We start from the raw sequence: 27256 nt of genomic DNA, 5'->3' as shown, positions 1-27256 counted from the left end.
CAGCCCCAGCTCTGGCGCGAAACTGGACAAAGGAAAGGGGGTGTAGCCACTCCCCTTCCTGGTCCCACCCATAGGAGGGACCTTGCAGGTAGCCCAGCCCACTAGCCCAGTATATCAGTAGGTAGCTGAGCCCTGCTAAATTAGATTAACCTGAATATGCAACTTGAACAGAAACTCTGGACCTTCGACATTCGACCTCAGGAAGAAGACTGAAGAAATCTCCCTTGTGGCCAAGGAGTGACCACCCTGGGCAACCAGGCACCATCCAGCGACCGCTGCTTGCTTTGCGACTGATCCTACGAGGGACGACTGCAGAGACTGACCAGCGCCGAGACTTCTAGACACCTCTGACCCAGATCCACATCTCCAGCGAAGCTGAGACCCGTAGAGGTGACGAGGGACGTGGGATCGGCGACTTGGGAAAAGTGGCTAGAAACTGACTAGCGCGACTTCTGAGGCTTCCTCGAAGCTGTGCTTGGGGAATTGAGAAGCCCCAATCCCGAGCACCATCTGCAAAGAAGATCAGCTCCCCACACTTCACGTGTTCTGCGTGGGGCCCTTCTGCACCTGAGTTGCTCGACGTGTTGTCCGGTTGCTGGCCCGTTGGCTAGTAGCCTCTGCGACGACTAACCTTTTGTTTCATCTTGCTGGTCCGGCTCCTCCAGACTGGCACCCACTCCTCTGTGAAAGAGAAGCACCCCAGACCTTCCTGGTCTGCACCAGAAGCAAGTCCTCCATTCTGCGTGGGTTCCGCTTGCCAAGGCTTGTTGGGTCCTGACTCGACATCGACGCCGCCGACAGCAAGAGCCTTCGTGGGACAGCTCGCCTCCTGGTCCTGGTCGTCCTCGACGCCTCCTGGTACCCGTGGCTGCTGCGACAAGCTTCACCTCTTCACCTGCATCTTCACGACATCGCCTGGTTCCTTCCTGGTTCATTCCCGGCTCCTGGCTGGTGACCTAAACTCTGTCCCTTCTTCTTGCAGGTATCCTTCCTTCTTGATCCCATCCTTGGGATCCACCGGACACTATTCACTGACTGCCTGTCAGCAACTTTCCTTCAGGCATCCATAGAAGTCAACGACGAAACCCGACGCAAGTTCACACCTGTGCACCCGCAGCCCGTGGGCTAGGTAACTTGAGTACTCCGGTGCTCACAAGGGTATTGACTATCCTAGGGTCCAGTTTCCGAGTCTCGACTTTCTAGCTATTCCAGAAGCGTCCTAAAACTGTTTAATTTCCACGATGGCCTTTGATACGGTGGAATGGGCATATTTGTGGGCTGTGCTGGCCAAGTTCGGCTTTGGCCATGGTTTTGTGAGCTGGGTGAGGTTGCTGTATGAGGGACCCCTTGCGAGTGTGGTGGTAAATGGCCGGGCGTCGACTCCGTTTTAGCTTGGGAAGGGCACTCGGCAAGGTTGCCCCCTGTCGCCATTGTTGTTCGCCCTCGCCCTTGAGCCACTGGCGGCGTGGATACGCTGGAACCCGGATATACGGGGACTTAGATGGTCGCCCGAACACGAGGACCGCATTTCGCTATATGCTGATGACATCCTGTTGTATCTTGCCTCGCCCAAGAAATCACTGATAGTGGTCTGTGACGTTCTTACATCTTTCGGTAGGAATTCGGGTCTCGTCATCAACTGGAGTAAATCGTATTTATATGTTCTGAGTGGCGAGGTTCCACCGATCCCGTGAACTTGTTCGATCCAGATCGCTCAGCAGGGCTTCGTGTATCTGGGGATCTTTATCTCCACGGACTCCGCTTTGCGGTATGAGAGGAACCTGCTCCCCCCCCTAGCGCGCCTGCGGCGGGATGTAGAGGGCTGGCGGAGGCTGCCGCTCTCCCTCGTTGGACGCGCTGCCTTGTTCAAAATGATGTCTCTTCCCCGGTTCCTCTACGCATTGCAGAATACTCTAGATTGGGTACCGGACAAATACTTTCGGGAGATCGAAAGCCTCCAACGAACGTTGTTGTGGGACGGGCGGCCGCGAATAGCAATTGCTAAGTTGATGCTTCCATGGTATGATGGGGGTATTGCGCTTCCAGACATCCGACGCTACTATTGGGCCACCCAGCTGAGCGCGATTAATCATGGTCTCTATGGCCCTGCCCTCAGCCCTGGTTATGCCATGGATAGGTGGTTGCTGCGTGGTGGTAACTATCACAGGGCGTTGTACTCGCGGTCCCTGGACTCGTCCCTCACGGGGCCCACTGGGGTGGCGGTGCGTGTGTGGAAGATGGCAACTGACTCGCTGGGCTGGAAGGATAGGCTCACCCTCGCTACCCCGCTGTTTGAATCTGAAAGATTGGGTAGGCTTTGGCATACAAAAGGTTTTGATAAATGGGACCTGATCGGCATCTCCAGGGTCGGAGATGTGCTGATGAAGGGGAGGGTGAAGTCCTTTGAAGAGTTGCAGAAGGAGTATGAGCTGGGGACTTCCGAGTTTTTCCGCTATGTTCAGGTGCGTCATGCCCTCCGGTCAGTCCTCGTGGAGGGTGAGAAGGTGCCTGAGTCCTCTCCTTTGGAGGACCGGATCCTTGATGGCCATATGCCTGAGAGCACGATCTCGCTCATCTACAAGAAATTGATAAACGTCCGGGCGGATACGCTTCTGGGGCTGCGGGACCAGTGGACTAGGGATGGATTCGAGTTGGATGACGAGGATTGGCAGTCTGCTGTTTCCTCTCCCAAGGAGGTTGCGATCCCGTCGCGTCTGAGGCTGGTGCAGCTCAAAATACTGCATCGAGTGTATGTGACGGGGCCAAGGCTGGTTCATATGGGATTCTCTGAGGAAGGCCTATGTAGGAGGGGATGTGGTATGGTGGGTACTTTCTTGCATATCATCTGGGAATGTGGTGTCATCACGGAATTCTGGAGGAGAGTCCATGCAGTGATGGGGGAGGTGACGGGCATTGCTATGCAGCCGGAAGCGCGGTGTTGTCTCCTGAATGTCTGGGGGCCCACTGATCACGATGCGGCACAGACCCAATGGGTGACTCTGGGTAACATGGTCGCTAAGAGAGATATCGCGCGATTGTGGGGCTCCGTGGGGCCCCCCACATTGACCGCGTGGAAAGAAAATATGGATTGGAGTATGCTCAGGGAAAAGACAGTATACTGCGCTAGAGGCCGCCCTCGGAAGTGGCACGCCATCTGGGGGCGATGGAATCAATACAGGGGGGAATATGTCTTGCCCCTGATTTGGATCCCCCCGAGGAACAGCTTTCTTCTTGACATTCTTTCCAGCTCAGTATATGAGATGTGATGATTAATGGACTTCTTGGGCCTCTGCTGTCCCCCTTCTTCCTCTTATCACAGTACTGTGACTGTTAGATGATTGGGGTCCGGCCTCCCCTGGGGGGCTATCACCATGGGCATTCAGTGTTCTTGCCTTGCTGGGGTTTGTTGTGTGTTTGTGTTTACTTAAAAATGGAATCTTTTCACTGCTCCTTTAATGCAATGTGGACGCTTCTTTGTCCTTCTCTATCGAAGCTGCCGAACCTCCGGGTTGTCGGCTGAATAGCTGTGTCCAGACTCTTGCAGAAATAAAGGTTTTTAAAAAAAAAAAAAAAACTGTTTAATTCTAATACTTACTATTTCTATCGATTTTTACGCATTACGCGTGAGTGTTTCCACTCTGCACCTGCATCCCGTGGGCCTCCCACTTCCTAACTTTTGGTAGTATAGTGTAGCCCCAGCGATTCCCTAGGCCTAGGCCTATACTGTGTTTGTGACAGTGGTTCTTATACCACTTACTTAGTATATGGTTTGCGTGGCCCCTAGGGCCTAACTGTATTACTTACCTATGTGGCTTAATGTATGCTTAAATAAGACTGTGTTGTACTTACTTCGAATCTCATAAAGAGTGCTGAGGGTTTGACTAGAATAAATACATTCTATTTTTATATATATCTGTTGTGGTGTCCTTTCATTTGGTATTCAAGGGATTACATATGGTATAACAGCTGGCTTCACATGCCATTCAGAGTTTAGCCTAAGACTGCTCTTGTCCATGCTACCACTAGGATAGCTGGTCTATAAGGTTGACTTTACAACCAATCACCATAAGGGTTGTTTGGACTGATACAAGGTGTACACTAGAATTAGTGACATCATATATCAGGCCAACTTCTCACACTAAGAAATTGGGTTATTGGTTGAGAGTGTTTTGGAATACCCACTCAGTCAACAACCACAATCCTTGCCAGGGTGAACCACAAGAGTTACTAAATAAACTTCTGCTTAACTCTCTGGCTAGGCACAAACAAATTCAGGCTTAACTTTGAGGTAAACTGTAAAGTATTTATGAAGCACACAAACGGTAATAAAGTGGAAACACAATACAAGAAAAATCCAAAACAATTTAGAAAAATAGAGTAAATTTACTAAATAATACCAGAACGCCAAAATCAGTAGAACCGTTGATATTCAATTTTAGTTTCTATTGAAAAGTACACTAAAAAGCACAAAACGCCACTCTCAGTCACCTGGTCGCACTAGATCGGGGAAATTGCCAAGTTCAATCCGACTACGGTGGAGCATGGGTCGTATACAGGTACCAGTAAGTCATGTCTGAAGAGTTACCTTCTGGGTCCAGCGCAGAATGCCATTCATGGTGGAGGAGGCTGAGAGGAGCAGGTAGAGTGTTGTGGAAGGTTGTCGCTGTAGTGCGAAGAGCCGGTCAGGCATCTCAGACGGTCGTTGCTGTATCTACGTGTTGGCAGTCAACGAGGACTGTTGTTGCTGTAGTGCTAAGTGCCTCTCTCGCAATGCCTGTCGTCACTGTAGCGTGAAGAGCAGATCTCACTAGAGCTTTGAGTTGGCGGTCATTGTAGGTGACAGAATCTTGGCATGTATGGGTCAGTTCGCTGTTGCAAAGAGCCCATACTTCAGAATGTTCACCTTTTCTTGCAGAGGAGTACGCTCTGATGCCAACAAAGGGCCTGGAGAGGCACCTCTTGGGGATCAGGGACTCACTTCAGAATGGTTGAGGCAGTTCCAGTTGTAGCTGGCCAGTTGCAGGGAAGCCTCTAGATCTTATTGTGTCCCTGTAGCTCACACAGGAGGTCAGCCAACTGACCCTTGGAGTCACTCAGGGTTAGCCTGGAATTAAGGTAAATAGGTCCATTCTTGCTTAACAGATGGCAAGGTTGTCCTTCAAGCAGCAGCGCAGTCCTACTGTAAATTCCACATATCCAGGAGTATTCTGAAGAGTGGCTCTGGAGGTCCAATGTTTATGCGTGGTGCCAGCCTATAAATGGAGGGGACTCCTTGTCCTACCCCCATTCTCTGGGGTGACGAAAGACAGGGCAGGCCTGGTGTCAGATTCATTTTTTTTGTGCAGGAGGCAAAGCGTTCTGAAGCGTAAGTAGGGCTGGGTATAGCTCCTCCCAGTCATCTTGCCAGGGTGGCCCATGATGCACATACCTACGTCCCCTCTGTGTTACTGTCTGGAAACAATACACAAATCCCAACAGCAGTGCCATTCACAGTCATGTGACCAAAGCCACCGGCAGAAGGAACAAACGGTTAGGTCAAGAAAATGTCAGCTTTCTAAAAGTGGCATTTTCATGACTTAAAATCCAACTTTACCATTAAAGAGGACTTTAATTCACAGTTCATATGAGTGCAAGCAGTATATTTCTACCTGCTCCCAATCTAAAGTTATCACGTATTAAATGTAATAAGGTAATCCAGTGTTAGTCAATGGGAGAGATGGGCATCGTTAGCATTCACTGCCAGGACATGTAAAACATAAGTACATATGTCCTACCTTTTAAATCCAATGCACCCTTGACCAGTTAGGACATACCCTAGGGGTGACTTATAAATATTAAAAGGAAGATTTAGGCCTGGCAAAAGTTTTATTTTTCCAGGTAGAAATGTCAGCTTTAAACTACAGAGCGGGCTGCAGTGGGTTGAGACATGGTTTTTTTTTTTTTTAAAAGACCTTTATTTAAACTTTACGGTACACAGCAGAGAGCCTACAACCCTGCGGGCCGGCCGCGGAGTACACATTTGCAATTATGTCGGAGCACACAGCCCTGTGCCGTCAACCCGGAGGTACGGCGGCGTTGAAGGATGCAAGCGTACCGAGAGGTAGAGGAGAATGTTTCATGAGACATGTTTTTAAAGGCTACTTTGGTGGGAGGCACAATGGGTGCTGCAGACCTACTAGTAGCATTTAATTTAGAGACCCTAGGTACCAGTTACTAGGGGCTTACAAGTTAAAGGTGCCAATTTGGTGTAAGCCGATCTTACCATGTTTGAAAGAGAGAGCACAAGCACTTAGACACTGGTTAGCAGAGTAACTTGCACAGATTCCTAATGCCAACAAAACCAAATTCACCAAAACATTTGGGGGAATACCATGCCAAGGATGTCCGGTCTAACAATTATATGGGATCCCTTTTAACCCGTTAACTTCAGTGGATTTAAAGTATCTCATTGTGAAGGTGGGGTTTTTGGTGGCAATTACATCCACAAAGAGGATCGTAGAACTGACAGCATTGTTGTGCAAACCTCCTTTTCTTTGTATTGTGGAGGACAGGGTCCTGCATTCATTCCTAAAGTGCTATCCACATTTCATGTTCAGGAGTGAGTCCTGTTGCCATCCCTTTTTCATCAGTCCTTCCTCCAAAGAGGGGGTAGTTGTGGCATCTTTTAGATGTTAAAAATGCTATTTCTGTGTATCTGAAGAGAACCAGTAGTTTTAGGAAGTCCGATCACTTATTTGTGGCTTTGCAGGTAAAAGACCAAGGTCGTAGGGCTTCAAATGTCTCCATCAGCGGGTGAATATGAGAGACTATTATGTTACTATATTCTTTGTGACATGAACCTATCCATGGGGAAGTAAAGGGAAGGTCTATTAGAAGTATATCTACATCATGAGTGGAGGTGCAGGGTGTTTCACTGAATGAATTACATAGGGCAGTCACTTTGACATCCACACACACACACACACACACACGTCAGGCAGTACAGACTTGAGGGTGTAGGTCTAGACCTGAACTTGTTTGGTCCAGAAGTATTGGCTACGGTGTTGGATAAATAACTTGTGAGTAAACGTGGGTAATTTATGCTGTTAATGACCTGTGAGAGGAAAGCTTTTATATATATATATATATGTTCACTCTGATGGCCAATGAGCTTTGGTAAGCCTCCTGTGTAATGTCTGAGATGAGGATGTAGGACATAAGGATAAAACCTGGTTGCTTACTGGTAGATTTTATTTTCCTTAATTCATCACGTAAACCCGCCCAATCTCCCTGTGTTGCTGTGCTTCAGAGGCTTGGTTTTTATAGGAAGTGCAATAGTGCAGCATAGCCTTATGTGGCTGAGAGTAGGTGAAGCTGTCTTTTGAACTTCCTTTTTTTCTCCTCATGTCGGAGGTAGGAATCAACTTGTGTAACGACTGTGAGAGGTAAGTGACGGACTATGTATAATAAAGTTTACCAGTTGGACGAGGGGGCTGATGTGGGAGATGTAATAATAAAAAAGGACAAAAAAAGCAAAGGGGTGAGGGTGGAGGAAGCAATGGAGTAGTTGGGGCTGCTACACAGAGGGGAAGGAGACATGAGGGGAAGCAGCACACAGAAGAAAGGGCAAGAAAACACAAGAGAACCTGGGGAGTGCTGAAAGAAAACCAACATTGGCAAAGCCAATATGTCTCACCCATGCAAGAGCTATTGGCTTTGCCAATATGTTTTAGCAGTGTTGTACAGTGGAGTGCCTGCTGTTCAGCTTGGATAATAGTTAGTGGGGTAAAGGAGAGTGGCCTACAGTAGAGTTGAGTGGCACGGGGACGAGTGAAGTGCCTTGGAGTAACCCACAGTGTTGTAGAGAGAGTAGAGTGTTGTAGAGTGAAAGGGTGTAGAGTTGAATGGAGTACAGTGTCAGAGTTGAGTATAGTGTCATGGTAGAGTAGAGAGGAGTAGGTTGTCATAGAGTGTTGTAGAGTTAAGTGGTGTCCAGTGGAGTGGCATTGAGTGTTATAAAGTGGAGGGGCATAAAGTGTCAGGGGTGGAGTGACGTAGTGTGTCATAGAAGGTTGGAGTAAAGTTGCATGGAGTAGCAGAAAGGGAGTTGCATAGGATCATGATTTATAGATGTGTGTCAGATACGCGGATCAGGATTTATAAATGTGTGTCAGATACTCAAAAAGTATCCCGGCACTAAGTAGCAAGTCTGATCCCTAATACCTGTGGTACTAAAAAGCAGAGCTGAAGAGCCAGGTCTTAAGAAATCTCTTAAATGTCACAATGTCTCCAAAAGCGCGAAGCTGAACTGGAAGGGCATTCCACTCCCTGGCGGCCAGAAAACAGAAGGAACTACAGCCCCACTTTTTCCATCTGACGTGTGGAGTTGAAACCAGCAAGGCATAGAGCATTGTAAGGGTGTAGTAGTCTCATAGAATGGCATAGAATGTCATTGCCCAGCACCGAGATGCTCGTTTGGGAGTGATTGTGTGTGATACCAAGTGATCAAATAAATAGAGTGGAGGCGAGTGCTGTACTGTGGAGTGGCATAGGGTTGAGTACAGTGTTAGTGGAGCAGAGTTTAATGGAGTAGAGAATCAGAGTGGAGTATTGTGGAGTGTCGTAGAATGGAGTAATGCACACTGTGGTGCAGAGTGGATTGGTGTAGAGTAGTGGTGTAGAGTTCAGTGACAGAGAGAGCAGTGTTGTAGAGTAACAGAGTGAAGTGGCATAGAGTAGAGTTGTGCAGAGTAGAGTGGATAGGTGCTGGGTAGAATGCAGAGGCATAAGAGTGGAGTGGTGCACAGCAGAGCGCAGGGGCGTAGAGTGGCACAGAGTTGAGTAGTGCAGAGTAGAGTGCAGTCGAGAAGAGTAGAGTGTCAGAGTGCAGTTCATAAATGTCACTGTTGTAGAGTGCAGTGACATAGAACACAGCTGCTGTATAGTGATGCATAGAGCAGTAACATAGAGTATAGTGGTGCAGAGTAGAAAAGAGTGGAATATAGTGCAGTGCATAGAATGCAATGGTGTTGTGACGTACCATGCAGTGCCGTAGAGTGCAGTGTCAGAGTAGAATTTTGTAGAGTATAGTGGCATAAAGTGCGGTGGTGCAAAGTAGTTGGAGTAGATGCAGTGGCGTAGGATGCATATGTTTTGAGTAAAGTGGTGTTGAGTAAATTGGCATACAGTGCAATGGTTTAGAGTAGAGTGGCGTAGCGTAGAATCCAGTGGCGTATATTGGAGTGGCGTAGAGTGCAGTGGCATAGAGTACATTGACGTAAAGTGCAATGTTGCAGAGTGGAGTGGTGCAGAGTGAAGTAGCTTAGACTGGATTGGTGTAGACTGCAGTGGTGCACAGCAGAATAAAGTGGTGTAGAGTGTAATGACATAGAGGGCAGTAGAGTGACGTAGAGGAGGGTAGTGTTATAGATTAGAGTGACAGATTCAGCGGCAGAGTGCAGTGCTGCACAGTCGAGTGCCATAGAGTGCAGTAGTGTAGAGTAGAGTGGCACAGAGTAAAGTGAAGTAGAGTGCAATAGTGTAGAGTGGCGTAGAGTAGAATATAGTGGGATACAGTGCAGTGGTGCAGAGCAGAGAAGATTACAAAGGTTTCGAGTTGAATGGCGTAGAGTTGAGCGATGCAGAGCACAGTGGCGTAGAGTTCAGTGGCGAAGAGTGCAGTGGCACAGAGTAGAGTGATAAAGAGTACAATGTATCAGAGTATACTGTGATAGAGTGCAGTGGTATATAGTAGAGTGATGTGGAGTGCATTCACATAGAGTGCAGTGGCGCAGAGTAGAGTTGCATAGAGAGCAGTGATGCAGAGTAGAATATTGTGGCATACAGTGCAGTGACCGAGTACAAAGGTGTAGAGTGCAGCGACGTAGAGTAGATTGTTTCAGAGTAGAGTGCAGTGCAGATTAATGTGGCGAAGAGGGGACTGGCATAAAGTGCAGTGGCGTACAGTGGAAGGGTACAGAATAGAGTGCAGTGTTGCAGAGTAGGGTAGCGTAGAGTGCAGTGGTGCATAGAAGAGTAGTTTGGGGGCAGAGTGCATTGGCATACATTGGAATGGTTTAGAGTAGAGAGGTGTAGAATGGAGCAGTGACACATTGTGGAGTGGTGAAGAGTAGAGTGCAGTGGCGTCGAGTGGTGCCGAGTAGAGTGGAGTGGAGTGGGGTAATGTGGAGTATGCATGGTATGGTAGCGTACTGTCATTAGACAACACATCCTCAATTGAAATGACCATTTCATTTGCACTCACATACAGTTTTACTGATGAAAGTATACAGCGCACAAACTAAAATGTGTGGAAATGTCATTACCCAATGTACAGAAATCTAAATTTTGTTGTGTGTTAGAAAAAACAAATAACATTGTACAGCGTCACTCAAGCAGACCTCGAGTAGTTAGAATGATTTTTACATAAACCCTTTCACTTTGAAGTCAGAGAAAGAAAAATAAACACCAAGCTCCCTGGAAGACAGCCTGACATTTGACTTCTGTCTTTGAATGCACAGCAAATGTGACTAGATGAGACGAAGAAATAAACGTTTGTTGACAGAAAGTGAGTTCATGGAAGAATATAACAAACACGCTTTGTGCAATGGGAGGGATAACTGGAGCCTAAAGCAAATAAAGCCAACTAATAGAAATCCAAAACATGTGAGTTACAAACCACAGAGCCAGTGGTAAGCAACGGACAGAATACATTCCTAGGTCAACTTTCTGAATGGCCCCAAAATGTCTTTAGCAAACCGGACGACTGCGACCTTAAAAGCAACAAGTAGGTCCCCAATATAAAGCTGTGGAAGTAATCTAATCATAAGGATTATAACGAATCTATGCTCTAGGTAATTGACAAAGGCAAGAAGAGGAAGGAAAGCCTTTGATCAAGGTACATCAATCGAGATTGATAGCACGATAAGAATTGGTGTCGTTCACAATAGGTCTTAAAAACAAAACTCTAAAAGCAGTTCTCGTTAGCTAGACCTACAAATGCAGAATACATTCCATGCAATACAGCATGATAACTGTATTAATGAGTAACCTTCACTACAATAGCCACTGCCAAATTAGACAGATAAAACTGCAGGGTTGGATTGGGATTAGAAATCGGCCATGGCACTCTATAAAAAAAGTGGCCCACATTTGCATATTGCCTTTCCTCAAAACACTGCTTCCACGAAATTTTATTTTTTTAAAAAGGGGGGTGCGGAGGGAGTTAAAAAAACAAAAAAACACAGGGATTCACACCTGAAAACAAGTGAGGCAGCGTTCAGGCCCCCTGCCCCGCTCAGTATGCACACATTAATGGGCCGCCCAACAAGAGAAAGGGAGTGACACCTCAGCCTGATGCTAAACGGAAGGTAATGAGCGCCCATCTGCCTCCAGGAAGGCCATTCAGACACCCACTGGGCCGCTAGCGTATCTGAACAACAGAGACACCACAAAAGTCGGGCCCCCCAAACTGCTCTGAAAAGCAGCCCACAGCTGGAAATCGGACGTCGAGGTGAAAGAATTAGCGGTAACATTCGATCGCAGGTTAGGCGATTGAGGATTAACCATACAGCAAGAGTTTCGATATGCGACCTGAGGCTGAAAATGGGGAATACTTTCAGGGGAACACTTTTACTTCCGGGTTGCTCTGGCCGCAGAATGGGGAATAATTGTTCAAAACTCAGATGTCGACGCAGCCCATATAAGGGTTTTGTAATCCCTGTTAAAGTTTATTTGTCATGAACTATGAACCCTCGCTGCAAATAGTTATTTAAATGTTATCAAGTTCTTCCGGCTAATATTACGGGAATGGTGTGTTTCAAACTTCACTTTCACTCTCAAAATAGTAGGCTGGGCTTGTTTTGGGTTTATTTCATGACCGTTCGCGCCTACTTTACAGGATTTGATTAGAGTTAAACGCTGTATGGGTTACGGGTAAGCGTAACGTCAATTATTATGCGACTTCGTCGCTAGCAGATGTGAGAAAGCAGCGATTATGTGTGTTTTTTCGTGACCTGTCTGTTCTTCTCCAGGACAAAGAAAACATAAAATAGCGGTTCTGCAGAGGTAGGAAGGAGGCGAGGTTTATGCAGTAAACCGTAGGCGCACAAAAAGAAAGCGGCCAGCCGTCCTTACCGGGCGAAGCGTTTTATATATATAAGAGCACTATATAAAAAAGATCGAACTTATTACTTTTGAGGTGTGTACATCGCCCTAATAATCCAGGCCTTGAATGATGTATGTTTTCAGTGGCACGTTGGAAGGTCAATTAGTCTATTTTATTGCCCTGAGGCTGAACGGATACTGGTTTAGGACGCTTTCCTAATTTCCTTTTCTATGACACTGTGTAATCAGTGTAGCAAACATTTATAAAGCGTGGCAAATTACCCTTGAGGGTGTCAAGGCGCTAGAGTTGCTAGCTGCTGCATGCCGATCTGTTCAATCCAACAACCAGGTCTTGAATCCTTTCCTGAATTGCTGGAGCATGAGTTGGTCCTGAGGATACAGGGGAATACTATTCCAAACTTTGGCCAACAGATGTGAGAAAGAGTGTCCTCCACGGTTGGCTCGGCGGATCCGGCTGACGTCTGAGAGCAAGAGGGAAGCGGATCATAGGTGTCTGGTCAGTTGGTGAAAAGTTATGCGTTTGTTGATATATGCTGGTCTTACGTTTTGCAGGGCTTTGTATACATTGGTCAACATCTTGAACTGACATCTCTTTTGGATCGGGAGCCAGTGTAGCTTCTTACAGTGGGGTGTGATGTGGGTCTGTTTGGAGAGGTTGAGGATGAAACTGCTGCGGTTATGGAGGCAGTATGCAGTCTCGTTCATAATAACATCAGTGTGCACACGCCAATGGTATCTTAGGTACATATCCAGCAGTGTGTGAAGAGGCATACTGTTTACACACGCGTTATTGCGCACCAATTAATAAAGCTGTTTTGCACGAAATGCAGTCTTAACTTTTAATGCTGGAATTCTTCAGATGCGTAATAAGATTGTTATAATCACCAGATGAACACTTTTTCACTGCATGCATTTCCAGTTCACCCTGGAGAATGAGCTTGATTGTGCGTCTGAGCTGTACAGGTGGGATATGTAAAGTGTGGGAGCTCCCAGAGACAACACTGGAATATTCATGAATGTGCTGGGGCTCAAACAACCGGTTGCATGGGGGTGGCACCTTGCTCCTCTCAGAAAGAAAATTTCCCTTGCTGTATGGGTGTTCTTTTCAGGAGATTAATGTGAGAAGGTCTCTTTGGCTTCTGGTTTACTATCTGATGTTTCTTACTAGCCTGTCACCTTTCACGCTTGAAGTCAGTGTATCATTTATTTCTGGACTCACTTTGCTTCCAGTGTTGGAAAATGAGGGTCAATCAGTCAGGAGTTTATATACCGTGGCTACTCCCCTGTAAGGGTCTCAAGGCGCTGAGGAGGGAAGGGGGCTCTGCTGATCCGTTTATGCACAGGAGTTCAGAATTGGGTTAGCGACAGGGATTGCCTGAGGTGGAAAGGCAGGGTGTTCCAGGTCTTGGCGGCGAGGTAGGAGAAGGATCTTCTTCTGGCCAGTGGCGGCTCCTCCGTTAAGGCAGAGGATCCTCGCCCCAAGCAGTGTAAAAAAAGGATAAATAAAATGATAACTCAATGTTATTATCATTTAAAAAAAATTCTTGTGTGGCAGCTTGGAGGGGCAGGGCTGCTCTGCTCTCAGAGCAGGGGGTGGGATTATGGGCACTCTGTAAAGCATGCATGAATGTTTGTCCATCTGTCTCGGGCCATCCAAATATTCATGTGCACTCTGCATGTTCTCCACCCAAACTGCATTACAGCCTGGGTGGAGAACATGCCCAGGCCACCAGTCCCTGTCTGAGCGCTGAACCACGGCACTCGGACCAATCACAATACTATATTGCAGTAATGTTATTGGCTCGGGGGAGCCTGGAAGCCTGGGTAGTTCCAGCAGAGGGAGGGACGAGGAAGAGAGCCTCAGCAAAGAGGTAAATGATATTTACTTTTTTATTTCCCTCATTGCGCCTCCCTTCTTGCTGAGCCATGAACCCCCCCCCAACCCTGATCGGTGCCAGCCGCTTCTGCCTCCTACTCTGGTTTTGTGGATCCCTGGGACAGTGGCCAGGAATGAGAGGCAGTTGCTGATCCTGCATCGTGGACAGCTTTGTAGGCATGTGTGAGGAGCTTGAAGGTGATTCTTTTGTTGACTGGGAGCCAGTGGAGTTCTCAAAGGTGTTCGGTGATGTGGCTGCGGAGTACCATTCTTGCTGCAGTGTTTTGAATGTTCTGTAGTTTCCTGAGGAGTTTCTGGGTGATGCCGGTGTAGAGTGCGTTGCCGCCATCGAGACTGCTGGTTATGAGTGCGTGGGTGACTGTCTTTCTGGATTCTATGGGGATCCATCTGAAAGTCTTTCGAAGCAGGCGGAGCGTGTGGAATCGTGATGAGGATACGTCGTTGATCTAGCTCTTCATTGTGAGTGAGGAGCCCAGTATGATGCAGAGGTTACGTGCAAGGTCCGGGAGGGGGGTGGGGGTCCCAATGTGGCGGGCAACCAGGAGCCATCCCAAGCTGAGGGAGTGAATCCCAGGATGAGTACTTCGGTGTTGTCTGAGTTGAGTTTGAGGCAACTGTCTTTAATCCAGGTGGCAACGGCCTTCATCCCGCTGTGGAAGTTGATTCTGCTGGCTGTGGGTTCGTTAGTGAGGGAGAGGATCAGCTGGGTTTCGTCAGCGTAGGAGACTGTTATGCCTTTCTGCCGTGGTTTCATGACTGTTCTATTTCTGACGTACTGAAAAACATTTTCCGTTGTGGTTCTGGGCAACTTATCTGATGCGAGTGTTTAAAGAAACTACATTACTCATTGTTAGACTGTACTGTAATGTGTTGTTACTAACTGTAATTCTCATTGTGCTCATTTTATATTTTTGTTTTGTTTCAGATTGTGCGTTTCGTAGCAGGGGAGTGACGTGCAGCGGAATGACGTGACGTTCAGTGCTATACCTGGTAAAATTAGATACGTGTGAATTGTAATAGACCACAACCCAGTTTCAGTTTGTTTAAACTATCCCCTCACAAATGTCCAAACGCCAGGATGCTCTTCTGATCTTCAGTACTGTCCCAACCAGGGAGTCCACATGAAATGGGAAAAAATACACTATGTCCAATTTTTTTGAAGGAATTACTAACTGGAGGATGAAACTGTTGCTGTTATGGAGGCAGTATGCAGTCTCCTAATAATGTTAGTGTGCACACGCCAATGCTTTCTTTGGTACATATCCAGCAGTGTGTGAAGAGGCATATTGTTTACACACTTTGTTTCGCACCAATTAATAAAGGTGTTTTGCACAAAGTGCAGTCTTACCTTTTAATGCTGGAATTCATCAGATGTCCTGTTTAGCAAAAGAAGCCAAGCTCCAGGACGTGTTGGTTAGTTACAAAGAACTTTGTAATAAGGTGTCTAGTATGTTAACAGTAAAGAGATCCACCCTATTTATAAATGGTTCAATCCTGCATGTACTGCTGCTCGAAAACATCCGAAATTGCCAACGTATACTTTACCTTGCAATATGGAGAAGGTCAGATTGGCAAGAATTACTTAAAAAATGACCCTAGAGAGGAGAAAGCTGGAGTTGAGAAGGAGGGCTTGGGAAGATGTGGTAGCTGCCCTGTGACAGAACTAGGGGGATAATGGGCATTTTTGGAAGTCATAAATCGGGCTTATTTTTCTGAGAATAACAACCCCAGAAGAGATTGACATATCCCAGCTGAAGAGTGAGTGTCTGATTTTTTCAAAACGTTTATCAAGAGGCTGGTTCATCACTTCAGACACCATCATTGGATGCACCTAATATAATTAGGAGTCAACCATCCCTTTTAAGTGATTCTATTGCTGTTAGTAAAGTGTCTTCGGTGCCTGGTCAGAAAGGCTTCCGGCTCTGATTGATCTCTATAAACAGAATGCCATGTTTGGGCTCCATTATTAACAAACATGTTCAGAGCAGCAGTTGGAGACGGTCCCCCTACCTCATGCAGGATGTCCATCATAGAGCCATTATTTAAACAAGCATTGGCATAGCCAATAGGTCTCGCCTTTGGGACCTTGTAAGTGTTTAGCCATGCAACAGTTGTTGTTGCACCAAAGAAATTGTGCTGCATAAATAAATACTTATAAGGTCCCAAAAGCGAGACCTATTGGCTATGCCAATGCTTGTTCTTTGTAAAGAAATAGATGCTTGTTTCTATTTCTTTACTTTTGCTATAATCGCGGCACCAGCGCTTTATTTTTAACATTAAAAGTAAAGCGCCGGTGCCGCGATTATACCAAAGGTAAAGAAATAGAAACAAGCATCTATTTCTTTACTTTTGCTATAATCGCGGCACCGGCGCTTTATTTTTAACATTAAAAGTAAAGCGCCGGTGCCGCGATTATACCAAAGGTAAAGAAATAGAAACAAGCATCTATTTCTTTACTTTTGCTATAATCGCGGCACCGGCGCTTTATTTTTAACATTAAAAGTAAAGCGCCGGAGCCGCGATTATACCAAAGGTAAAGAAATAGAAACAAGCATCTATTTCTTTACTTTCGCTATAATCGCGGCACCGGCGCTTTATTTTTAACACTAAAAGTAAAGCGCCGGTGCAAGATTATTGCAAAAGCGCCTTCATGAAGTACAGTACCCGTGACGGAGACATATGGCGGCTGCGCGCGTTCACGCGCACATGCACGCAGGCTTTAGGCCAGCGGCTGCAGCACTTTGAAAATCCCCTTACAAAAATTCGAGCAACAGCGCATGCGCTGTTTTAGGCTCGACCTAAAAAGGGCATCAAAATCAGTTTTCTTGTTATCAAACCATCTCCCTCTTGGTTTCCTCTGTAAAGATAGTAGGGAAGATAAACTTCCAAAAACTCGAAGACTAGGTGGAGGCAAAATACTTCCTTTCAGATGTGCAATATGGCTTCCGCCTTGGAAGGGCCATCCTATAACAATCATTGAACCTAACCATGTTGATGGGTGTTAGAAATGGGCGTCTCTAGTTGGCAGAGGTAGGTACCTTTGTCCAAATAGGGACCATTGCTTCTAGTAAGGGTAAGGGGGATACATTCCTAAAATAACCCCTCTCACGCCCTTGGTAGCTTGGCACGAGCAGACAGGCTTATCTCCGAGGCAGTGTGTAAAGCATTTGTGAACACATACAGTAACACAGTGAAAACGCTACAAATATACGCCAGACCAGTTTAGAAAAATAAGTAATCTTTATCTAAACCAAAACAAGACTAAACGACAAAAATCCACAATACAGTATTAACAATAAGGCTTTCAAATGGTAGAACTAGTTCAGTTCAATGCAGGTTGTAAATGCAACACTTTTCTCAAAAGTACCTTAGATGCATCATGCAAAGCAAACAAAATGACCACAGGGAAGGTGATGCATTGGTTCCTTACACGCAGGGGAGGGGATTTGTCTGTTCCTTACTGCAGCGCAGGGGAGGTGATGCGTCGATTCCTTACTGCGTGGGTAGTTGATGCGTCTTTTTCTTACTGCGGACCCCAACGAAGCGTCAGTCTTGGCGCCTCGATGCGATGCGTCGTTCCGGTACGATGTGTGTCTTCGTGCAGCTGCACAGCAGGCTTGCGTCGGCGATTTCTTGAGCCGCAGCAGGCGCTGCGACGGTTTCTAAGGCGATGCGTCAGAAAACCATTGCAGATGCAACACGCTTCTTCGGTGTTGTCAATTTCCCAGCGACAGTCTCCAGAGGTCCCAAACAGCAGCAGGCACCTCTTTGCATGTTAGAATTCCCAGCAAGGAAATTCAGGGGAGTTGGTGGTGAAGGCTTTGTGTCCCTGAGACTTCAGAACATGAGGCAAGCTCAGTTTCAAGCCCTTGGAGATCTTCCTCAAGATGACAAAGCAAACAGCAAAGTCCTTTTCTCCTTTCCTTGGCATCAAGTACCCACTGCAAGCCAACCCCTGACATCAAACAGCACAGGGGCAGTATTCCTCCTCAGCTTATCCGGCTCTTCTCCTTGGCAAAGGTTTCTCTTGATACCCAGAAGTGATCTAAAAGTCTGGGGTCTGGACCCCTCTTTTTATACACCCAAATACTTTGTTCTCTGAAGGCAGAGAGTGTCTGTTCCCAAGTCCACGTAAAAGTACTCCCCTCTTGATCTAAACGTCAGGGATGGTTATATCTACGGTTAGGTGTTTAATAAGGCAATGGTGGAATGTCCCTATATGAAGTAGTGGGTATAGTACCACTCAGCAAAGGTGAAGGAGGAAACTCCTTTTCTTTTTTTATTCCCTCACACACCCTAGTGGTGTCATGCTTCATCATCTGGACACCACGACCCCTATAAGTCGTGGTGGGCTCAACCGATATTCCAGCACTTAAACCATAGTGATGGTTCTAACAAAAGTTGGAGAGGCAGACAAAGAAAACCAAGAAGAGACAATTTTAACCAAGGTTACTAACAGCCCCAAATGTACCCGTGGCCCAATCCATATGGGCCTGTTCCATTCCATGGACCTCCACAATACCATCCAGCTCCGTTCTTCCAACCCAACTATAACCACAACCGTTTTTTAGGGCAGGGTGGAAGAAGAGGGAGACGTGGCTGGAGAAACAACACAAACAAACAGGTCCAGTGGAAAGACAGCAACACTCCGGTGAGCACGCGGAGTATGACCAAAGGTCCACAAGCTGGGACGAACAACAACAGGGATTAGTGGTTGATCTGACAGACCACATCCTAAGTCCAGAAGAAGTCGCTGTCTTGAACAAGGGACTTGGATTAGTTCCCACGGCATATCTGGACAAGTTCCAGTTGCGATGCGAACTCAGCGAATGATTTTTGAATATCCGCATTAAGACATTTTTTATGGAAAAGGAAGCACCAACGGTTGACGATACCCACACAGCGCTATGCCGAAAATCCAATTTCTTTCCTCCAACATCACTAGTGCCCCCAGAAGTAGTGGCCTTCGAGGAAAGTGTGTTGAAAGAGATTGAAGAACTACCAACTAAGAATAAGGTTTATGACAACCTAAGTAAAAAAGAGAGAAATGCATTAAAGACTCTGAGTGCCAAAAGTGACATTACTATAAAACCCGTGGGCAAAGGTGGAGCAACCGTGATTCAAAGTACTACGGCATACAGAACGGCATGTATGAGCCTCCTGGCAGATGAAAAATTCTATAAAAAGATCAACAGAGATCCTACAGCACGCCTGAAAAAAACAATAAGTACTATGACCACTGATGCCTTGAACCGAGGTTGGATAAACAAAAAAGAGCATGAGTTCCTCAACCCTGACGATAATAGAAACCCTATATTTTACACAATACCTAAAATACATAAAGGCAAAGTACCGCCTCCTGGCAGACCTATCGTGTCTGGAGTGGGGTCTCTTCTTGAACCCCTCTCTCAGTACACTGATTGGTTCCTTCGCCCATTAGTCACACGCATCAAGTCATATGTACAGGACACTAAACACCTGCTAAATTTGATATCAGGAGTTACATATGACCCCACAAACAACATAATGGTATGTTTGGACGTTGAAGCGCTCTATATGAGCATCCCACAAGAGGAGAGCATTCAGGTCATCAAGAATCGTCTAGAACAAAAAGACTGGACCTGGTATGCCCCAGTGATGTGGGTTTCCACTCTGATGCGTCTGGCACTAACGGAAAATTTCTTTAGATTTTAGGAACAGCTCTATCTCCAAGTCCATGGCACTTCGATGGGCAGCACCTTTGCGCCTAGCATAGCGTGTCTGTACATGGACCAGATAGAAGAACAACACGTCTGGTCAGCCAACCCTTACTCTAATAACATCTGCAAGTGGTGGTGTTACATCGATGATGTTCGCATGGTATGGAAGGGAGACTCTATTACTCTGGCCAGTTTTCATGTGTGGCTTAACCAACTGAATCCACACTTTAAGTTCACTATGACCTATAATCATGACGAAGTTTCTTTTCTTGATGTGAAAATTAAGGCTAGCAACTATGGCCTGGTGAGTTCCCTGTATACCAAACATACTGATAAAAATAGTTTGCTACATTTTGTAAGTGTGCATCCTCGTTCCCTTAGGGAAAATCTTCCTATAGGACAGTTTTTACGGATTCGTAGGAATTGCCAGGATTTGGACGATTACAAATGCGAACCAGAAGTACTGGCAAAAAAATTGGAAGAAAGAGCCTATCCAAAGAGAATTATTGAAAAAGCCAAGAAAAGATCTTGAAACACTCCAAGAGAGGCGCTACTGGATACACATCCAAAGGAGGCAAAAGATACGATTATATCCGTCACAACGTACAATGCATCGTCCAATGGCATTAAAAGAACCCTTAACAGGAAATGGCAAATCCTAACATCAAACAATCTGAAGTTCGACAAGCCAATGTTTTCTTTCCGTAGAAACAAAAGTCTACGAGATACTTTGATACATACAGATTTAAAACCAAAAAAAACAACTCAACAATTGACATTATGGCAACAACCCCCAGTCATTGGCCATTATCCATGTGGGTCATGTGTCGTATGTCCTTTGACACAACATACCAAAGAGATCGATTTAGGAATGTATTATGCATGGGAACAACGGACCCATACAAATTGTAATAGTGACAAAGTCATCTACATGATTAAGTGCCCGTGCCAATTAATGTACATCGGCATGACTGGAAGAAAAGTTAAGGTGTGCATTAGCAAACATAGAAGGGCCATAATAGCTACAAGACTAACAGCACATTATGTTGAAATGACACACACAGATATGGATTTACAGTGGACGGTAATTGAAAAAGTCACAGGAGATGGAGATCTGACCAGCAAACTCCTAGAGAGAGAACAATGATGGGTGTATCGTTTGAGAACTCGCATCCATGGACTCAATGATTCCATACCTTGGAATCAATTGAATAAAAAGAGCTAAATTATCACACACAGATTATTCTCACACATAGTGGGTATCCACCCTGTGGGTTTTACCTCTACACACCTTTCAGTATGATTGATGGGTGAATGTATATATATCTTCTTACCATTGCTATATCCGGATGACCTTTGAATCGGTCTTCCATAATAACAAAATTAAAACCGCCCTGAAATACTGTGGTTTGTGTACATCCTATCTCTATATCTGTTGCACAACACCTCTCTAGTGCGGCTACATCTACCAATCCACATAGAGAGTCTTTTAGGATCACATTTGGCTATATGTCACACACATTTGATCAACAGCGTTACCATTGGAGGGAACTACACAAATAACCATATACTTGTGCATTTTTCAGTATACCCTGGCTCATGGTCTTAGAGCCATATTGCAGGGCTCAATGTCTACCTCATTTATTTGGTGTGTTTTACACTATCCAACACACCCTATGCCGCCTTCATTGGCTGGGCTTAACATCGATATGATGGCGATGTATGCCACTGCCATGTTTTACAAACTTAGATCCATACATTTTTTTCGGATACAATATCGTACTTGGGATACAAACTACATTTCCCATGTTTCCTTGAGGTACACGCTTGGTATCCCACACATTTTTTACTGGGGATAATTGCAATTATAAAAATCTCTTTATTCTCGCACGTAATTTGGAGTTCCACAATATATTCATGAACCCTCTTTGCATACTAAGTCCCGTGCACCCTAATTTTGCATTTTTGAACTTCAATCCCCATGATGCAAGCGGTAGTTTGACATCCCCCCACGTGACCTCGGAAGTGCTCATGTCCCCGTCCCTGCCTTTTTAAACTGGAAGCGTGTGTTACCCATCGCTCAACAGCCGATGGAACCCGCGACTAATAGTCCTTTGAAAAGGGCAGGACCAGTAAGGATGTGAGTTACACACAATCTTTGCTTGCTGACAACAGGTATGAGCAGTTATAACTTCCGCGTGGAGTGATACCGAATCTTTGGCCCTTACGAATTGTTGTTATGTTTGTTTGTTTCCATTGCCGGTCATCTCCATCGAATAATGCACCGAATTTACGGCGATCTATGACTATGTCCGACAACACAAATAAATTACAGGGCCACCCATATCTAAGTGCGGTCCCATGTGATTTCTTTCCTCTCCCAATACGGGGTAAGAAAGAGTATTTTTATCAGACTCCTGATGTACTACGAGGTGATGTGAGTGGGTGTGAGCATGTGACCCGCAAAGTTCACAATTTCTGCATTTTTAATCAAGACACTTGGTTCTGGGTTTATTAACAAGCGACAAATTGCCGCCATATGACACTATGGGCCTCATGTAGGTAGCATACCAGTTACCACTTCTTAAATACCGAGCCGTACCGAATCGGTATTTAAGAAGTGGTAACTCGTATGTAGGTAATGAGTCGGTAATTTTTACTGATTCGTTACAATTCGGTAATTACCGAATCGGTATTTACCGATTCGGTAATGAGGCATACTTTCCCATTGAGGGGAAGGTATGCCTCATTACCGAATCGGTAAATACCGATTCGGTAATTGTGGAGAACATGCAAGGGTGGCAGGGTGTCACATTGACACCCTGTTGCACCCCTGATTCGGCCATGTGTGCACATGTGGCACACATACATGCCCTAAGGGCATGTATGTCTGCCACATTGCACACTGCTAAGCGCTGTAAAATGCTGATACACATACATTAATTATTTACCACCAACTATTAGTTGGTGGTAAATACCGACTCCTAAACACACCCACACACTCCCCCTACATCTCATTTTTGGATTCGGAATTTACCGAATCGGTATAATTACCGAATCGGAAAAATTACCGATTCGGTAACATTACCGATTCGGTAATTTTCCCGATTCGGTAATTTTACCGATTCGGTGAATTCCGAATCCAAAAATTGTCCCCCTACATACCAATAGCCAAAATACCGGTCGGTAACGGTATGATTACCGAAAATCGGCCGTTACCGACCGGTATTTGGCGACCTACATGAGGCCCTATGTGTGACTTACACTTGTAGTTGTGTCACATGTATTTCTGCAGCATGATAATTATAATGCTATTTCACCCTTTGAAGAGATTAGATACTAAGGGTAATGTTACTTTCTCACTTTATGTGTTTTCCTGGCACTGTGCAGTTGATACAACAACATGGTGTGCTGATGTTTGTTATTTGTGTGTTCTCTTTCCACAGATGGAGTGATTTACATACAAATAAAGGAGCAGCTATCTGCCCTTTTTTTACAAATAGTGTAGGGCAATTCCCTCTACTCTTTTCCCAGGGGAGACATAGCCCTGAAGAAAGTCTGCACCATTTTTTGGGCACCAGTTGGACTGAAACATGTTGGCCTTAGGGTCCTTTGACCATAATACTCCAAAAGACCCTATTGTTCTTTATTTTTAATATCCCTGCCAGATCCAAGAATAAAGGGAAACTGGGATCTGTCAGTGGATTTTCAATCTTTATCCCCCGGCCATATATATGGTTTAAGTGCTCCCTGGAATATCGGTTGAGCCCACCACGACTTATAGGGGTCGTGGTGTCCCGATGATGAAGCATGACACCACTAGGGTGTGTGAGGGAATAAAAAAGAAAAGGAGCTTCCTCCTTCACCTTTGCTGAGTGGTACTATACCCACTGCTTCATATAGGGACATTCCACCATTGCCTTATTAAACACCTAACCATAGATATAACCATCCCTGATGGTTAGATCAAGAGGGGAGTACTTTTACGTGGACTAGTGTTGAAAAACAAGGGAGGGTGTACTCCTCTTTCAGAGTTCCTATCATCCCTTTTTGAATACCGAAGCACTCCTGTTCTTCAGCATTTGTTGTGTAACCAGTGTCTGTACCCAGCCAAAACCAGTTCTGTGGGGCACTTTGCAAGTGCACGACAAACTCCTTTGTCAGTGTGAGCCCTGGCGTCAGACACACCACAGGGGGGCCGAGCCGCCATTATGGAAGGCAGGCACAGCCTTATTCAGGTGAAGAGCTACTCCTCCCACCACTCCAAATGCAGACCAACCCTATTCAGCACAGCCCTGACTCATCAGACGTCTGGAGCCTCTGCCCTGCTCCAGCCCCTGTCATCCAAAAGCCAGACATGCAATCCACAAACCTAGCAGAGGCACACTGGATGGTTAGGCAAGAAAATACCTACTTTCTAAAAGTAGTATTTTCAAACACAGAATGTAAAAAACACCCTCACTAAAAGATCCGATTTAACATTCTGAGTCCAGGCATACTAAACTTTATTTTCCTATCTTGTTCCCAGGGTCAGTTATGTTTATAAGATGTTATAAAGAACTCCCCATTCTGGCCCGTGGGAACAGACAGCCTTGCAATAGTGAAAAACAAAATTGCCAGTATTTCACTATCAGGACATGCCAGACACATGTCCTACCTTTCACATACAATGCACCCTGCCCACAGGGGTATCTTGGGCCTACCTTAGGGGTGACTAACATGTAGAAAAGGGAAGGTTTAGGGACTGGTAAGTGTATGCACTTGCCAAGTCGACATGGCAGTCCCAGACTGCACACAGGCTCTGCAACGGCAGGCCTGAGTCACATTTTACAAGCTGCTTTTGTGGGTGGCACAATCGGTGCTGCAAGCCCACCAGGAGCCTTTGATTTACAGGCCCTGGGCACACATAGTGTACTGTGCTAGGGTCTGACAAGTAAATCAAATGATATAAATATATCAAGACCTGTTCATCAGAGGCATCTCTTTTGAGAGTAATTATGAAAGTGGAGGTTATGGTTTCTTAATTCTTTCTCCAAATACACCCCTCGCTTATAATAAGAGGTAGTGACCTCCCACTTTTTTGCCTCAGAATGAATTTCTAAAAAATTGTATTTTACAGATGACAGTCACTTCAGTAAAAATACCCCTATAAACCATATAGGAGTATAGCTGTTAGTGAAATATCAACACACATCCATGTATGTGTAAGCTTAGAAAAATGGTGAAAAGGCAAGATGGCACCTCACATGCGCACCACCAGTAGAGCTTGCTGATTGGTACTCACCAGCTATGCCCACTTGTTTCATCATTGGTAGTCATCTTGCCTTAAAGAATAAGAAAAGTGTCCAGAACAAACAAAAATGGTGCTGAGAAAACGTGAAGTGAATATATCACAAACTACCACGAATGCAACCATGTGAAGGTAAAATTGAGATAAGTAGCACATTAACCGATACCAACTTTATTATTCACTTGTGCACTTATTCAAATTAAAATCGGTTGCAATTTATGCATACTGCTTCATACTGAGCCGACATGTTTCATTGCCACTATAACTTTGCAGCCATCTCGTCAGGGCAGTGAGGTCATCAGACACCAGTACAGGACACTGATATTTTCTTAACCTCTTCAGTGCCCATGACGAGATGGTCTCGTCATGGAGCACGGTTGCGCTGTGCCCATGACGAGACTATCTCGTCATGAACCCCGCCCGCTAATGTAACGCCCGGCACAGGGCGGGGAAAGGGCGTGGCACTGAAGGGGTTAAACAGGGACTGTCAAATGAAAAAACAAAAACAAAGAGGAGGAGAGGAAGTTTAAAACTTTAGAGAACAAAATAACCTTGCTAGAGAATGCTCGATGGGGCACTCAACAATTAGACTCAACACAGGTATTAGATGAGCTGGAACTTCTCAGAACAGAATATAGAGGGTTACTAGATCAAAAAATTAAAGCTCAGTGGGACGTTCATGCTATGGATAATTATGAATATGGTGAGAGAGCCGGTGCAGTTTTGGCAAGGAAGATCAGAACAGAAAGGGTGCGGAACAATATAGATAGGCTAATATTCGATGACCAGGGGAATATATCTTGCAAACAGAAGGATATGGAAGACGTGCGTGTCCTCAATCAGATAATACTGACGGTTCTTCAGCAGTTAATCGGGCAGCATGCTGCTTATCTGATTGAGGACACGCACGTCGTGAAGTGAGATTTAAACATTACTCCTTCTGTGGAACTAAAAGCTACCAGACTTATCGATTCGTAATGTCTGAATGAAGATATATGCGTCTAGAGGTGTGTTTCTTATACCACTCCGTCTCCGGAATTAAATGATATGTGACTTCTCTATTCGCCAAAGTTTCTTATAAATAAGGGGTCAACTTTTAATCTACTTGTCCTGAAGATGGTCTTATGAATGGAAACTTAAAGACCGAAACGTCGACTTTCACACTGTTTTCTACATAACAATTGATTATTATTATGAAAAAGTGTTTGATTTTTTTTTTGCGTGAAGGAACGATTGAGTGTATTATTTCCTTCCATTATATGTATAACTGTCTATATTTTAAGTACACTGAACACCATTGATTGATATAAATTTGTTTCTTTTTTTACACACCCGTTGCTTCTTTTGATTCTTTGTGTACCCTCTTCTTTCATTTATGTTGAGTGATGCACATCTATATGACTAATGCATTAGGTATAACCTGCAAGTACATAAATGTTGAAAGAAATTAGTCTGATGGGTATAGAACTATCCTATATCTAATAATAGAAAATTATACAACTGAGTACTTAAACAAATCCCTTGAAGGCATCCTTTTACCAGTACATTTGAATTTACCCAAGCCCTCAAGGGTATATTGGGTTGTCCATTATCTGTATCGGCTTTAGAAAATGACACTCGCTCTCAATGGGTAGCTGCTCCCGTTTCAACCACCGTGACGCTCCATATGTCACGTGATCAGTCAACGTTCTTGGGGGCCACCTTGGAGTGTTGTCAAATTACCCATATCTCCTATCAAGCCTCTTAATTTACCCATTAGCCATTTAGATGATAATATGACAAAGTGTAATTCCTGTTAGAAGTTAACACAGACATTGTAATTTAACTCTTCAATTGTTGGTAGCAGCGGGCCCATGTCAGCAAAATTTCATTACGCCCTTTTTATCACTACTACTATCTCAAAAAAGGTCCACTAATCCATCGCTTCACATGGCTTATTTACTGAATTTGCACAATCCTGAAAAAGGTCACCATATCACGTGACCTACCAGTAAAATAGGGAGGCCTTAATCTGACGAGTAAAAATTCAATTGCTAACACCCCTTATTCATTAGGTCAAGGAATATTCCGGATAACAGTGTAGTTTTTTTTCCCCCCCAAAATAGTAGTTTTAACAAATCAGGTGCTCCACTCTCGGACACCAAAAAAATGACCAGACCTCACCAATGTAACTAAGTTTTAACATCTGACTTTGTTCCAATCTATAAAATCATTCAGTCCAATCTGGTCACTCTTCTTAAAAATACAAAGTGCTTCTTTTGTGGC

General features: G+C 45.1%; 1 protein-coding gene across 1 annotated transcript in view; it reads left to right on the top strand.

The window, feature by feature from the left end:
* The first annotated feature begins 11930 nt into the window (after nucleotides 1-11930).
* Nucleotides 11931-27256, top strand: part of LOC146855854 (uncharacterized) — a 68026-nt gene continuing 52700 nt past the window's right edge. The window contains exons 1-2 of the mRNA XM_085653796.1: nucleotides 11931-12045; nucleotides 14928-14992. The gene's annotated coding sequence lies outside the window, so the exon portion shown is untranslated. The remainder of the gene's footprint in view (nucleotides 12046-14927; nucleotides 14993-27256) is intronic.

This window comes from Triturus cristatus, chromosome 4_1 (genome assembly GCF_964204655.1).
Source record: "Triturus cristatus chromosome 4_1, aTriCri1.1, whole genome shotgun sequence".
Classification (NCBI taxonomy): domain Eukaryota; kingdom Metazoa; phylum Chordata; class Amphibia; order Caudata; family Salamandridae; genus Triturus; species Triturus cristatus.
This window is presented reverse-complemented; position numbering and strand designations above follow the sequence as displayed.